Source organism: Zea mays, chromosome 1 (genome assembly GCF_902167145.1).
Source record: "Zea mays cultivar B73 chromosome 1, Zm-B73-REFERENCE-NAM-5.0, whole genome shotgun sequence".
NCBI lineage: Eukaryota > Viridiplantae > Streptophyta > Magnoliopsida > Poales > Poaceae > Zea > Zea mays.
In genome coordinates, this window is record NC_050096.1 from 110,025,510 (window position 1) to 110,041,643 (window position 16,134).

The window sequence follows — 16,134 nt, forward strand, 5'->3', positions numbered from 1 at the left end:
ATCTCCGGCGAACAAGAGCAAGGAGGGCAGACGAGCAGCAGAACGGTGGAAAAGGCGGCTAGGGTTTTCACGGAGTGCGGAAAGTGAAGTTCAAAAAGCGCCGACCCCGCCCCCTTTTATACACAGGGCGCGGCGCTTCGGGAAACCCGCAGTCGAACAGTACGGTGTCAATCAACGGTCATGTCAAAAACCCCGTGGGACCACTTCGAGCGAGGGCAGCGTCTCCACCATCTAGCGACGTCTTCGGCACCAGATGACTTAGTCGAACTGGTCCCTCGGAGGGCAAATGTTGGGGCGAAGGCGAAGACGTCACCCTCCGCTCGAAGCCTTCACCGTGGCCGTCGGTCCAACAGAGACAAGACAACGGGCGAAGACACCCTTCGCCACATACGACATCAGACGAAGACCTGCGACGGAGTCATCCCACCGTGCGGCCTCGTCCAGCACAGAGGCCCACGTGTGATCCGGCCCATTGTAACAGGCCCTGCGTGGCCGCCGCATGTTACGGGCCTAATTTGTAAAGGCATCCCCGTAATTACAGTCTATAACCCTGCTTTATGGGAATATTCTAGGGATAACCTAGGTGTCTGAGGGCACATGCGTCCTTAACACAGGACGCAGGGCGCTCAGATACCTATAAATACCCCCGCACAGTGCCCGTGAGAGGCTAGGTTAACAGAGCTATTGCCATCTTGCGCGAGAACCCTGTTTACGTCACTACTCCCCCTGTTGGATCACCTTGCAGCAAAGAGCAAGTTCCAACAGCGCCCTATCTGGCAGCGCTTCGGCCTCTGGAAACCGAAGGTGGATATTGACGAGGCAGCCGAAGAATGCCAGAGGGCCTTCGGCGTAGTTTGCTCTTTCATCGGGACAAGGGATTTAATCCAGGAGCACATAGCCTTCAGAGTATGGCCACTTGTAGAAAAGTGGAAAATGCCAAAGGAGACTATCACCAAATCTGACGAAGGTGGGTTGATTAGGATGAAGTTCACCTTCAGGTACGAAGGTAAGTTTGTCGAGCCAGATGATGATTGGCTGAAATGTATTGAAGCTACAAGCGATGAACTGCTTGGGCCATACTCGAAGGCAGAAGATACTGCGTTATCTGCGGCCTTCGGAGGCCGGAAGAAGAAGAACAAGGCAACACAAAATGTTAAATATCAATGCCCTTCGTCCGCCAAAGCATTATCTCCACAAGGATTTAATGAACTTCGGACGAAGGTCACAAGCATAAATATTATGAAAGTTTCACCTTCGTAATTAAATTTATAAAGATAATACAAAGTAATGAAAAATGTGAAACATTAAAGATAAAAATATTGGAAATAAATGACATCATTCACACATCTTATTATATGAATCTAAGATGTTTGAATATAACGTTTAGGTACATTTATACCTTTGCCTTGACAAACAATAATTCTCGAGTGATGCGTTTGCAATTACAGGAATGCGTGAACAGTAAAGGAATACTATTCACTATTTATAGGCACAGGACACAACCTGTGAGGAATTACAATCATGCCCCTCATAAAAGTTTACAACATTGACTCAGACCCTTGTGGGCTAAAAGGTCATTCTATCTTTAAGTCGGTTCGATCCCTCATCTTCGGACATGCTGTAATACCGAAGCTTCATGAATGGTGCCTTCGGCATTAAGTTGAAGCAGCTTCAGCCGAAGCTGTTTTCTTTCCGCAGGACCTTCGGCGACGAAGCATGGTCCCAACAGTAGCCCCTTCGCGATGCTAGATCGTTTTTCGTAACGAGCTTGATCCGTGAAAAAAGTCTCTTAGGCTTCAGGAAGCCGAAGGTCCGAAAAACACCTTCCCTGAGCTCGTTGTCAAGAAATGATACAGTTTTCGAGCGCATAGTGGTCCCACCATGTATGTTCACTATTTTGGTTTTTGCGGCCCACCACGCAGCGGGTGCGAGCAACTGTTTGCCTGGTGTGAAAATCCTGACGATTCACCTTCTTACCTGCAGCACTATATAAACAGACAGGTAGGTGTGAAGTTACCACAGCATTCATTGCTATTGCACTGTTCTACTGCCAAAAATTTAACCATAGCCAAAGCTTGACTTTCGCATTCAAACGAAGCTCCAGTTTGGTGTCTGCTTCGTCAGAAGTAGAGCTTCGGAAGAAAGGCTATTAATTTCCAAGAAATTTTCAAGAAATTCAAAATCAAATGGCCAGAGTGCGCTCTACTGCTAGAGTTGAGCGCGAAGGAGACGAAGCCGAAGCTATGGAAACTGTTCCTATCTCGGAAGCAATGAAGCGATCTGGGTTGTTGACATCGGAAGACATCCCTGCTGCTGAAGCAGAACAAGCAGATATTGAAGAGACTGATTCTGAAGGTGATCACAGTATCGTAGTACCGAGCAAGCCCAGCCACCTGGACTTCGGAAAGTCAACCATCTCCAAGGCTGATTTTCCTAAGATGGTGAAGTCGGGCTACTTTAGCGAAGAAGAGAAAAAGCTGATTCGCTTCGGTGGAGAAGAAACTACCCCGAAGCCACAGAAAGATGAAATAGTGATTTTCAAGAGTTTCCTCAAAGCTGGTTTGAGATTTCCTTTGAATAGGATGATTGCTGATGTGCTAAAGAAATTTGGGATCTACTTCATCAACTAACTCCTAACGCTATTGTTAGGCTTAGTATTTATAGCTCTTCGAAGCCAGGGGGTGGAACCGTTTGCCGAAGGTTTCTGCCGAGTGCACGAGCTACATTACCAAACCAAGGCCAGAAAGGATGGGTTACATGAAAATTTTGGTTGTTATAATTTTGCCTATCGGAAAAGTACAAAATTTCCTGTTATCAGCTACCGAAGCAAGTGGTCGGCAGGCTAGAAATCGGAATGGTTCTACGTCAAAGTTGACGATGACAAGGAGAAGCTGGTACAGAGTCCACTTGAACTGATCTTCGGAGAGACCAGACCCCAATGCAGTATGACACCAGAAGGTCCAACCCAAACGGCGTTGGCCGAATTCAGGATTATTGCAGAGCACATTGGCACTAGAGATCTAGTGCAGGAATTTCTGGCGTTCAAAATATTTCCAACTATGAAGGAATGGGCTATGCCGAAGCTCGAAAGAGAGAAGAAGGAAGGGGAGCTTGTCCGCCTGCCCTACCACTATAAGTTCAAGAAATATTTTAAAGCACCCTGCCAAGAATGGCTCGAAACAATCAAAGTAATGAGTACTGAATTTCTTGGGAATTATTCTAAAAAAGAGGATCAATTGATGACAGCAGCCTTCGGCACCCGGCCGAAACGAAGGCTAAATAGAGTGCTTGATGCTATAGGCTTTGAATACCCTGACTACGAGAGGCTAGACAAGGGTGCCGAAGGGCAGAAAAGGAAAAGAGTAGCTAGCACTTTGATTAAAGACGACGGAGATCAACCAAAAAAGAAGAAAGAAAAGTTTGAACCGAAGGTAGTTGGTCCAAGAAAAAGAAAAGCTGCATCTCCAAAACCTGTATCTCCAGAACCAAAGAGATTGGTCCGAGATGAGGAAATTCCTGCGACACCTTCTGCTGCCGAAGTAGAAGAAATTCTGAAGGTAATGACTGAATCTTTGCCTGTCAAGCTAAGTCCGCTGGTGCCGGAACTGACGAAGTTTTTTCAGAAGGACAAAGAAGCTTCAGCAGCAGAAAGCCCTGCGAAGCCAAAAAAACAGAGAATCATTCAAGTAACAGATGTGATTCATCAGACGCCGCTACCGGTATCGGCGTCAAAAATTGTTATTGCCGAGACCGCCGAAGCCGAAGCCGCCGCAGCCTAAGCTACCGGGGCTGAAACCACTGAAATTGCAACTGCCGGAGCCGAAGCTACCGGAGCCAAAGCCACCGAAACTACCGGAGCCGAAGCTACCGTATCCGAAGCCGGGACCACCGAAGATTCAAACCTGGAAACCACACTGGAAGTTATTGACAATATTCTTCTGAAAATGGCTGAAGAAGAAGCTGCTGTGGCTGCGGTGAACACGGCTACTGAAAAGGGAAAAGAGCAGGTTAAGGACATTTTGGAGGAAGAAAATTTTAACTTTCAAGATTTACTTAGACAAGAATTAACAAGTGCTGAGAAAGAAGAACTGAAGAAATATGCCATATCCTGCGGATATAAACTAGGGTCTATGCTATTTGGTGGGGTCAACGAAGGGAAGCTAAGATGCCTTCGGAATCGCACCGAAGCCAAAGTTGTTAGGACCTTCTCCAAAAGCATTGGCCTGCCGAAGATAGAAGCGGACCTTTGCAGGTACCAGCGACAACATATCGCTGGTAGCCTGCTCTATGCTAATTTTAAGGTAAAAAATATTATTATTATTGTATTATTATTATTATTATTATTATTATTATTTTTTTTATGTCGTTTTCTGACGAAGGTTGTTTTGGCAGAGTATACTATTAAGTAAAGTGCTAAAAATGCAACAAGATCTTGAGGAAGAGAAGAATAAAGTTATCATCACAGATTTAGAAGAAAAAGTTGAAAATTACGAAGCTGTTCTGAAGAAGGACTTCACCATTCAAGACCTTGAAATCATAGCTAAAGAACACGAAGGTGCCCTAGAAAAGAAAGACTTTGTTATTCAGTCTATGGAAGGCTCCTTGGCTGAGGTCCAAACCGAAAATGTCAGTTTAAAGAATGAATTACTCAAAAAGTCAGAAAAATATGAGCGAGAAAAGAAGAACCTTGAAGCAAGTCTCAAGACTGAGATCGAGAAAAATTCAAATTTGCAAAGATCATTGAAGGATCTCCAAGAGAAATGCCTAAATTTCGGCAGCCGATGCGTGCAGCGGCTGAAGGACGTATTTCACTCTATCGGAGCCAGTTCTAAAAAATTTTCACCTTCAACTGAAAACCTGCCCAGCACCTTGGAATATATTGAAGGCGAGGTTGATGCTCTTGACGAAGTTATTGCTGGGCATGCTGACTTCTGCGCCCTAGTAGCTTCTCGAGGCACATCTACCGCTTTTCTGAAGGCTGGCTGTACGCACGGAAAAATTGTGAATAGGCCAAACTTCAGCTTGTCAGCAGCAGATTTGGTTGATATCCCAAGCCTATCCCGAAGCATCGGAAATAGATTCATGACCCAAATTTGGGTAAATGGTGGGCGAAAAATGGCTGGTGACGAAGCTCGAAGCCACCTTAAGCCAGTGAGAAACTTATATTTGTTACTTTTACCTTCTCCTTGAAATTTGCACCTTTCTCATTCTGTTCTTTAATATGTGCAGGATGACGAAGCTGAAGTATGACGAAGCTGAAGTATGACGAAGCTAAAGTATGACGGCCTGAAGCTTAATAGTTGCTAAAATATATTTGCCTGCAAAAAATTCTGGAGAGATCCCTGTAATATAATTATTGAAGAAAAACTTATGTAAATTTGTACATACCTTGTAATATATCTTGTCTCCTTTATCCGTGTACAATCTGCTTTGCTGTGAACGAAACTACACTTTTGAGCCGAAGGCGAAAAACACCTTCCCTTCTTTTCGTACACAACGAAGCATGAAAATTTTCCTCTTTTCTTCAAAGTTTTTCCTCATTGCCGAAGCATCTATCTTTTTTGTGTGGTATGATGATGATGATTCTATATATGTCTAAATGAATGTTTATGAATGCAAATGACATGATGTAATGTATCGTGCAAATGAATATCGAAACACATATTCAAAAACCATAATCATAGCCCTTCATCCCCTTGGGAATGATTCGAATCTTTTTGCCGTTTACTTTTCGGCTCCACCGTTTACTTTTCGGTGTATCAGCACTGACTTTTCGCTGTAAGCCTCCCTTAGGAGCTTCTTCGCCTTTTACTTTCAGCGGAATCAGCGTTTATTTTTTGCTGTAAGCCTCCCTTAGGAGCTTCTTCGCCTTTTACTTTCAGCGGAATCAGCGTTTATTTTTCGCTGTAAGCCTCCCTCAGGAGCTTCTTCGCCTTTTACTTTCGGCGGAATCAGCGTTTATTTTTCGCTGTAAGCTCTGCATTCCCTTAGGAACGACTTTTGAGCTTCTCCCTGATTTCTTTTCTTTTTCCTTTGCATTTACATTTACATTTTTTGGGGGATATCACTCTTATAGAATTGAAATAAGGAAAAGAAAAATTACATGTTGTGGCCCCATTAAAAACCTTTCTCCCCTTTGGAAAGGAAAAGGGTGCCACAAAAAAGAATAGAAAAAATTACATCAAGCTAAACATAATATCGCCGAAGCTCATCCGCATTCCATGATCTAGGAATGTCGTTGTCGTCCATATCCTTCAATCTGTAGGAACCGGGTCTTGACGAAGATACTACCAAAAAAGGTCCTTCCCACTTCAGCTGTAATTTGCCTACTGTGTCAGGGTTGGCTACTCTTCGAAGCACCAAGTGTCCTGGTTCAATGTTCTTCAGCCTAACCTTTCTGTCACGCCATTTTATTGTTTCAGCTTGATATTTGTTGATGTTTTCCACAGCTTGAAGCCTGATCCCTTCTATAGCATCTTTTTCCACAGAATAATCAGCTTCATCTTCGCCTTCTGTCGAAGCTACTGTTCTTATTGATCCCGTTTTGGCTTCTTCCGGGGTTATTGCTTCGTCACCAAACAATAGTTTAAATGGCGTAAAGCCTGTTGATCTTGACACTGTTGTGTTATGGCTCCACACCACTTTGATTAATTCGTCTGGCCACTTTCCCCTGGGCTGATTGAAGATTAACTTCATTATTCCTGTCATTATGATCCCATTAGCTCTTTCAACAAGTCCATTTGACTCCGGATGTCGAACTGATGCGAAATGGATCTTCGTGCCAATTTGATCGCAAAATTCTCTGAATGCTTCAGAATCAAACTGTGTCCCATTATCCACAGTAATGGCCTTCGGCACTCCGAAGCGACAAACAATATTTTGCCAGAAAAACTTTTGAATAGTAACCGAAGTTATTGTGGCTAAAGGCTTTGCCTCAATCCACTTAGAAAAATATTCCACTGCCACTACAACATATCTTAAGTTCTCCTGTGCTGGTGGTAATGGACCTAGCAAATCAAGGCCCCATCTTTGCAACGGCCAAGTGGGTTGTATTAATTGAGTTAAAGACGAAGGTTGTTTTTGATCTCTTGCACATTTCTGACAACCTTCACACTTTTGAACTAAATCCGCTGCATCCGAAGCTGCTTTTGGCCAATAAAATCCTTGACGAAAAACTTTTCCGAGCAAAGGCCTAGATCCAATGTGAGATCCACACAGGCCTGCGTGTATTTCCTTCATCAATTCTATGCCTTCGGCTCTGGATAAACACTTGAGTAACGGGGAACAGACCCCCCGCTTGTATAATTCCCCTTCTATTATGACATATGGTCGAGCTCTTGCTTCTATCCTCCTGTTATAAGCTTCGTCATCTGAAAGAAAATTACCCTGAAGGAAAGAGATGATCTCAGTTCTCCAATCTTCACTATAGACAGGGGATATGTTGAGGACTGCTCTTTCAAGAAGCTCGACCGAAGGTGCTTTTATTGTTTCGAAAAATACTTCCGAAGGTAAGGGTAGCCCCTGTGCTGCTGACTTGGCTAATAGATCAGCATATTCATTTTCTCCACGAGGAATATTTTTAACAGAGAATCCTTTGAAGGAAGCCTCAATCCTTCGGACTGTATCTAAATATTTTTCAAGCTTCGGATCTCTTGCTTTGTAGCTCTTGTCAATATGACCAGAAATAACTTGGGAATCAGTTTTAAGAATGACCCTTCTGATTCCCATTGCCTTTAACTTTCGAAGACCCAAGAGCAGAGCTTCGTACTCAGCAATATTGTTTGTGCAACTGAAATCAAGTCTTGTCGCATAACAAGTTTTAACTTTGGAAGGTGAAACCAACACAACAGCTGCTCCTGCTCCGAAGGTTCCCCAAGACCCATCGCAAAACACTATCCATACTTCGACATCTTTATTCGTTTCTTCCTCTTGAGCCCCTGGCGTCCAGTCAACAATGAAGTCTGCCAACGCTTGGGATTGAATCGAAGACCTATGCACATAATCAATACAAAATTCATTGAGCTCTGCAGCCCATTTTCCAATCCTTCCAGTAGCTTCTCGATTTCTCATAATATCCTTCAACGGTTGTGAAGAAGGAACAATTATATTGTAAGCTTGAAAATAATGCCGAAGCTTCCTGGAGGCCATCAAAACAGCATACAGTACCTTCTCCAATTCTGTATAATTTTTCTTTGATAAACTAAGAACTTCGGATACAAAGTATATTAGGGCCTGCTTTTTGATTTGGCCTTCAAGCTTCTCCTGGACAAGTGCTGCACTTACCGCTGAGTGCGAAGCTGCCACATATGACAACAAAGGAGCCCCTGGCGTTGGTGGAGTTAGTGTTGTTAGATCTATCAAATATTGCTTCAGCTCTTCGAAGGCTCTCTGCTGGACTGGTCCCCATTGAAAAACTTCGGCTGACTTCAGCACTTCGAAAAATGGTAAATTTCTCTCTGATGATCTAGATATGAATCTGTTGAGAGATGCCAGTCTTCCTATCAATCTTTGAGCCCCCTTCTTTGTACTTGGTGGTTCCATTCGAAGGATAGCTTCGATTTTGTTTGGATTAGCCTCAATTCCTTTTGTTGAGACTAGACAGCCAAGAAATTTCCCTTTCTTCACTCCGAAGACACATTTTTCTGGGTTCAACTTTAAACCAGCCTGTCTAAAATTAGCGAAAGTCTCCTGCAGATCAGCAATGTGATTATCTTGCTTCGTGCTTTTTACAATGATATCATCAACATAAGTTAGCACATTTCTGCCTATCTGGGAATGAAGAACCTTCGCTGTCATTCTGCTGAAGCTTCCTCCAGCATTCTTAAGCCCCTCATGCATCCGTAGGTAACAATATGTTCCACTAGGGGTTATGAAGCTGGTTTTCGGTTCATCCTCCTTCTTCATCCAAATTTGGTGATAGCCTGAATAACAATCCAACAGACTCATAAGCTTTGATGAAGCTGCTGCATCAACTAGGGAATCTATCCTTGGCAATGGAAACTCGTCCTTCGGACAGGCCTTATTGAGATCAGTAAAATCAATACACATCCTCCATTTACCATTGGCCTTCTTTACCATAACAGTGTTAGCCAGCCATTCTGGGTATTTTACCTCTCTGATAACTCCGGCACTGAGGAGTCTTTTCACTTCATTCCGAGCACCTTCGGCCTTGTCATCAGACATCTTCTGAAGCCTCTTCTTTCTGGATCTGAAGGATGGATCAACATTGAGCGAGTGCTCAATAACATCCCTGTTAACTCCGCAAAGATCATTAGCTGACCAAGCAAAAACATCTTTATTGTTGAACAAAAATCTTATCAAGGTTTTCTCCTGTTCTTCGGACAGTTGAGATCCCAACAGCACCTTCTGCTCTGCTATGTCCTCACACAAGATCATGGGCTTCGGCTGATCAGCCGAAGCAGCTTTTTCCCTTCTGAACTTGTATTGCTCACACGCTTCAGCTCCATCTATATTATGGATTGCTTTTGAGTCTGTCCAATTTCCTTCGGCCCTTCTGGCAGCTTCCTGACTTCCATGAATAGCAATGGGCCCTTGGTCCGAAGGTATCTTCATGCAAAGATAAGCTGGATGAAGAATTGCTTCGAAGGCATTGAGAGTACCACGACCAATGATTGCATTGTAATGGTATTCCATGTCAACAATATCAAATACAACTTGTTCAGTCCTTGTGTTGTTAATGAATCCGAAGGTTACTGGCATTGTGATTTTTCCAAGTGCTACGATTTGCCTTCCTCCGAAGCCACAAAGGGGATGTGTGGCATCATGGATTTTGTCTTCGGGCTCTTGCATCTGTCTAAAGGCCTTAGCAAATATGATATCAGTTGCGCTGCCTGTATCAACCAAAACATTATGGACCAGAAATCCTTTGATCACACAAGAGATAACCATAGCATCGTTGTGTGGGTAATCCTTGAGTTGAATATCCTCTTGAGAGAAGGTAATTGGAATGTGAGACCATCTTGACTTGATGAAGGGTCCTTGCACCCCGACATGCTGTACCCTTCTCTGTGCCTCCTTCTTCTGCTTCTTGTTGGCTGGCTCTGAGCATGAACCGCCTGTTATCGGGAGTACCAGCTTCGGAGCCAAAGCAGCTCCAGCTTGATTGTTGAACGAAGCCATCAGCTCAAAAAAGTGGGAGTGAGTTCACCGGAGGTGGGCGCCAATGTTGGGGACTTGTTCTCAAATGCTATGAATTAAGAACAAGGCAACATAAAATGTTAAATATCAATGCCCTTCGTCCGCCGAAGCATTATCTCCACAAGGATTTAATGAACTTCGGACGAAGGTCACGAGCATAATATTACGAAAGTTTCACCTTCGTAATTAAATTTATAAAGATAATACAAAGTAATGAAAAACGTGAAACATTAAAGATAAAAATATTGGAAATAAATGACATCATTCACACATCTTATTATATGAATCTAAGATGTTTGAATATAACGTTTAGGTACATTTATACCTTTGCCTTGACAAACAATAATTTCCGAGTGATGCGTTTGCAATTACAGGAATGCGTGAACAGTAAAGGAATACTGTTCACTATTTATAGGCACAGGACACAACCTATGAGGAATTACAATCATGCCCCTCATAAAAGTTTACAACATTGACTCAGACCCTTGTGGGCTAAAAGGTCATTCTATCTTTAAGTCGGTTCGATCCCTCATCTTCGGACATGCTGTAATACCGAAGCTTCATGAATGGTGCCTTCGACATTACGTTGAAGCAGCTTCAGCCGAAGCTTTTTTCTTTCCGCAGGACCTTCGGCGACGAAGCATGGTCCCAACAGTACCCTGACTACCGCTACCCGCTACGGGGGCAAAAAAGAAAACATGCAACTTCCGGGAAAGATGATGCTTCAGCTGCTCCAAGCGAGCCTGCGCCGAAGAGGAAAAAGGTGAAGGTCCTTACTCACTGACCGCGCTTTATTGAACCGGCCATAGTGCCCGAGTTTGTCGGTGAGACCTCTTCGGCTACTGAAGCCAAAGAACCTACACCTGCACAGAAAACTGAAGAGTTGACTGCAACGCCGAAGGCTGACAAAATTGAAGAGCCGAGAGCTGAAGGGACAAAAACATCAGAAATTTTAAGTCCTTCGGCAGAAGTTGAAGTGCCAAAAACCCAGAAAGGTCCAGCAATGACCCCCATGTTGGAACTTGCTCTCAGTTGCAAGGGGATCCAACGAGGGTGAACAGTGACGCTAACAGGGTTCTCGCGCAAGATGGCAATAGTTCTGTTAATCTAGCCTCTCACGGGCACTGTGCGGGGGTATTTATAAGTATCTGAGTGCCCAACGTCTTGTGTTAAGGACGCATGTGCCCTCAGACACCTAGGTTATCCCCAGAATATTCCCATAAAGCAGGGTTACAGACTGTAATTATAGGGATGCCTTTACAAATTAGGCCCGTAACACACAGCGGCCACGCAGGGCCCGTTACAATGGGTCGGATCACACGTGGGCCTCCATGCTGGACGAGGCCGCATGGTGGGATGACCTCATCGTAGGTCTTCGTCTGATGTCGTATGGGGCGAAGGGTGTCCCTGCCCGTTGTCTTGTCTCCGTTGGATCAACGACCACGGCGAAGGCCTCGAGCGAAGGGTGGCGTCTTCGCCTTCGCCCCAACATTTGCCCTCCGAGGGATCAGTTCGACTAAGTCATCTGGTGCCAAAGACGTCGCTAGATGGTGGAGACGCTGCCCTCGCTCGAAGTGGTTCCGCGGGGGGGTTTTGACATGACCGTTGATTGACACCGTACTGTTGGACTGTGGGTTTCCCGAAGCGCCGCGCCCTGTGTATAAAAGGGGGCGGGGGCGGCGCGTTTTGAACTTCACTTTCCGCGCTCCGTGAAAACCCTAGCCACCTTTTCCACCGTCTTGCTGCTCGTCTGCCCTCCTTGATCTTGTTCGCCGGAGATCTGGCTCGAGTGAAGCAGACCGCCCGCCGCCGCCGATGGTACGTAGCGATGCCGACCTCTTCTTCTTCCGCTGCCGCTACGCCGCCGGCCGACGCGTTGTCTGAGGAAACGCTGAGTACTGTGGCGGCGGAGGAGTTGCGCGCCGGCGATACGGTGGATTTTGGTGTGTCGCGGATGTCGTCGGTCCGTGTGCAAGATATGCAGCGGCTGGGTTACTTTGGCGGCAGATTCGCTCGTGTCCCGGGGACGGAGGAAGTCCCCGAGCCGGAGGGTGAGTTGGTTGTGTTCGAGGCGTTCTTCGCCGCTGGTCTCCGCTTGCCTGCGCACCGATTTGTTGGAGAAGTTCTGCGCAGATTTAATGTTCAGCTCCATCAGTTGACTCCGAATGCCGTGGTGGCTCTGTCGAAGTATGTCTGGGCGACGACTTCGTACGGCAGACAGCCATCAGTCGAAGTCTTCGCGAAGTACTATTGCCTGCACTGGCAGAAGAGGATGATTGGAGATGAAGTTGCCCAGTTTGGGTCCTGTACATTTACGCCGAAGACCGGCAAGACCATGATGGAGGTAGTTGAGTTGGTTCCCTGCGGCCGCAACAAGTGGGGTAGTTGGCATGAGTTTTGGTTTTATGTCGTGGAGGGTACAGTCGAAGACCATCTGGGGCTCCCCGTGTCCGAGATGTGCTCGCATCTTTACTCAGCATACCCGCCTTTTGAAGTGGCGGAGGATGATGCGGACGAAGGGACCCTTCGGTGCACCGCCGGCCTGAGCAGCGGGCGCGATTTGGTTGAGGAATTTGTGGCGTACGGGTTGTGGCCTTTGGTGCATGGCTGGGCATTGGGCAAAGTGTGCCCTCGCTAGATGCCTTCCCATGGTGGGAAGCTGGTGCGAAGTCCTGCCTTCGCGCTTGATCTGCATAGCCGCGATCCGGTCGCCTTTGTGCGTGAGGCGGAGGATGGGGCGGTGCGGATCGTTGGTCGGTACGTGCCGAGGATAGAGGGCCAGCGTAGCTGGGATATTCGCGGGTCGAATGACCGCTTGAACAGGGTTTTTGAGTTGAATCGTCTGCCATATGGCGGTTATCCCGGCCAAGACGATGTGGATCGTCGCGGGAAGAAACCGGTGGTAGAGTCTGGAGACGACCCCGTGCCGGCGGCCGCCCCGTCCTCTAAGAAGAGGAAACTATGTACTGCTATGGGAGGACTTGGGGTTTCCGATGGTTTTGCTAGAGAATTGATGAGGACATGCGCGGCTCCGGGGGGAAGGATGTCTTCGCCCGAGCTCCGGGAGTCTTCGGTGCGGATGCTGAGGGTTACCGGGGGTTGGTGGCCTAGGAATGTTCCTATCCCCCACGCGGCCGGCGAAGACTTTTTTACATCTCGCATGGTTCGTGAATGGAAAGTGTTTCCTTACGGGCAGAATATTGCTGCTGTTGTGTCGGCAGTGATGGACAAGGATCGCCAGGGAGCTGCACAGAAGCGCCAGGCGGTCGTCGGGCTTCTGAAGCCAGGCCGAAGAGGCAGCGGGGGGCTGCGAAGGCTGCTGCCCCCGGCGGAGGCCAGCCGCCGCTGGCGGCGAAGTCGGCCGTCCCTGCATCCAGCAGGGCGCCGGAGGTTGCGGCTGCCGCCGGTGGTTCCAAGTCTGCGAAGGCTGCACCGGCGTCCAGCAGGGTGCCGGAGGCCGCGAAGGCGGGCCGAGGGTTGCCGCCGCCGGGCAAGCGCGTCACCGACTTCGCCACCGACATTAGTGTGGACGACTATCTTGTTGGTAAGCCGTTGGCACGATTTTTTTTTGTAACTTGTTGATGCGTCGCAGGGTCGGACGAAGGCCAACTTGTCGTTGTTCTGCCTGCTGCGGCGACCACGGCGGCTGCCGTAGTGCCAAAGGCGCAGGGCGGTGCTCTTAGTGCCGGCGGCGAGATGCCGGCACTCACTGCTGTGAGGGATGAGGCGGGTGCTGTGTCCCGCCGGCTGAAGGAGATGAAAGAGGCGCTAAGTCAGGTACGTTGAGCTAGACTTCGGTTTTTTTTATCGGCTTCGTTGGGGCTGTGGTCTTATGTGGGTTTTGCAGGCGGCTGACTTCGCAGACCGCGCGGCGTCGGGGGCCCTGATGGCAGTTGTGTCTGCCGAAGTCGAGAGACTTCGGACGCAACATGCTGACGCCGTCCGGGAGAAGTCGGCCGCCGACAGTAAGTGCCGCAAGCTGGCGGACAAGGTGGTCGTGCTGGAGGGGGAGAAAACTGACCTCCGGCGCCAACTGGCGGAGGAGAGGAAAGAGGCCAATGAGGCCCTCGCCAAGGCGCAGGCTGCGCAGGCGGAGGCCAATGTGGCGCGGGTGGAGGGCAGTCTTGCCAGGGAGCATGCCGAGCAGTTGGAGGAGCGGCTCTGCGCTCTGCAGAGCCGTGTGGAGAGGGCCGAGGCCGCGACGCGCATGGAGGCTGAGCGGACTCGCAAACAGCTTATGGATTCATACCATGAGCTGGGCGCGCGGACCGCTGACTTCGAAGTGTCGGACCGAGAGCCCGGACTTCGCTGCCTGGAGTGGGTACAGGAGGAGTTGCAGGCGCTCCCCACTATCGTGGAGGGGTTTATGTCTTATGCTTTCCTGGTCACCTGCGAGGGGGCGATGAACGCGCTCTCTCGCGAGGGGTGCCGGCACTATGAGGTCTTCGACCAAGCTGATGAGGATTTCGAGCGTAATATCTACAAGGTTGAGGACCCTATAGTGAAGGAATCCGCCGGAGCCCTCTACGACCGGATGTGGGGCCCGTACAGTCGAGAGGTGGTCAGGGAGCGGGCCGAGACGGCGAGGGGTCAGGTAATGTTTGGCTTTTGTTTGGTGTTTGTTGAATGTGGGCTATGTATGGTTTTACTGAATTTGTGTGCTGTGTCTCAGGCGGCGCGTGGCGAGAGGGTGGATGACTTGGGGGCTTTGAATAGCGTGCTGCCTGGCCCGGAGCCGAACCCTACGGAGGCTGTGCCCGAGGCCGCCCTGCAGCCGCCTCCGGCCCCTGATGCCCCCGCAGCCGCTGCGGCCGGCGGAGGCCCGCCCCCGGAGACCGCCGAAGGCGTTCCTGATGCCCCCGCAGCCGCTGCGGCCGGCGGAGGCCCGCCCCCAACTGCTGCGCCGAGGGCTGAGGATCCTTTGATGGTGGCGGCGGAGGCGACAGCGGAGGCTCCCGTGACGGCTGGGTCTTCGCAGGTGGCGTAGTGGGTGTGGGTAGTTAGGGAATTTTGGATATGTTGCTGAATCTTGGTTGCTGCGCAGGTTCAAGATTTTGGGCCTGCGCACGCAACCGCCACTACTAATTTTTTGGCGGCTTCGACCGTGGATGATGGTAATAAATCGGATGGGTCTGCACCTAAGTTTTCTGATTTTGGTGACTCTGGGAGCTCGGTTGAGTGGATTGAGGAGTCGTTGGATGAGGACTTGGACTACTTTGCGGCCTTGGACGTGGCAGCGGCGGAGGCTTCACCTCACGCTGTGGATGCTGAAGATGTGCCTGGTCCGAGTACTGGGCGTAGGCGGCAAAGGGCGGTTGCGAAGCGTAGAGTGAGTGGGGCGGACGGCGGTCGGCTTCGTGTGAGTAGGGCTGGCCGGCAGGAACTGTTGTCCTTGCCGGCCGCCGTGAGTACAGGTGAGGGGGAATTGCGAAGTCTTTTTGTGGGTGAGGAGCTTAGGATAATGTTATTTAACTATAGGGAGATGGGAATTATTCCGAAGGTTGAGCCGATGTAGAGTGTGATGCCCTCGCTTGTACATGTGTAATGGCTTGTATGATGAAGTTGTGTGCCCTCGCACATTCGGCTATGCCCGCGAAGGCGTTATGTACTTGGTCAGGTGTAATTGTTATGCTGGACTGGTGCGCGTGTAGTCGGTCTTTGCGCAGACTGTTGCACGGATAGTCTTCGCGGAGGACTTCGATTCTTCGCACTTATTGCGCTAGCCCGACTGCACCCGTAGGCGACTTCTGCACGGATAGTCTCCGCGGTAGACTTCGGTTTTACGCACTTGTTGTGCTAGTCCGACTGCACCCTTAGGCGACTTCTGCACGGTAAGTCTTCGCGGTAGACTTCGATTTTTCGCACTTATTGTGCTAGTCCGGCTGCACCCTTAGGCGACTTCTGCACGGATAGTCTTCGCGGTAGACTTCGTTTTGTCGCACTTGTTGTGCTAGTCCGGCTGCACCCTTAGGCGAC